Genomic DNA, 357 nt, shown 5'->3' on the forward strand with positions numbered 1-357 from the left:
TGACCAAAGGATATATTTCTTTGTGCTGTTTATTGTATTGTGCTTGCTTAGGTCATGAAAAGGCATCAGTCTTAGTTATGGTCTTTTTCATAACCAGCGAGGCACTCATGTGAGGCTTTAACCAGGACCTAAAATGTCCCCTTACTAAATAATCTAATATAATTATATATATATATATATATATATATATATATATATATATATATATATATAGAGAGAGAGAGAGAGAGAGAGAGAGAGAGAGAGAGATATGTAGATATATAGACTGCGATGGATCAATAGGGTTATATTACACTGACCAAGTGAGAGTCATGGACAAAGAAGCAGCTGAGCAGCTTTTATTTCTTTCAGTGTGGA

This window comes from Halichoeres trimaculatus, unplaced genomic scaffold (assembly GCF_033239565.1).
Source record: "Halichoeres trimaculatus isolate MK-OKI-2021-1 unplaced genomic scaffold, fHalTri1.1 fHalTri1_scaffold_8, whole genome shotgun sequence".
In the NCBI taxonomy this organism is placed as follows: Eukaryota; Metazoa; Chordata; class Actinopteri; order Labriformes; family Labridae; genus Halichoeres; species Halichoeres trimaculatus.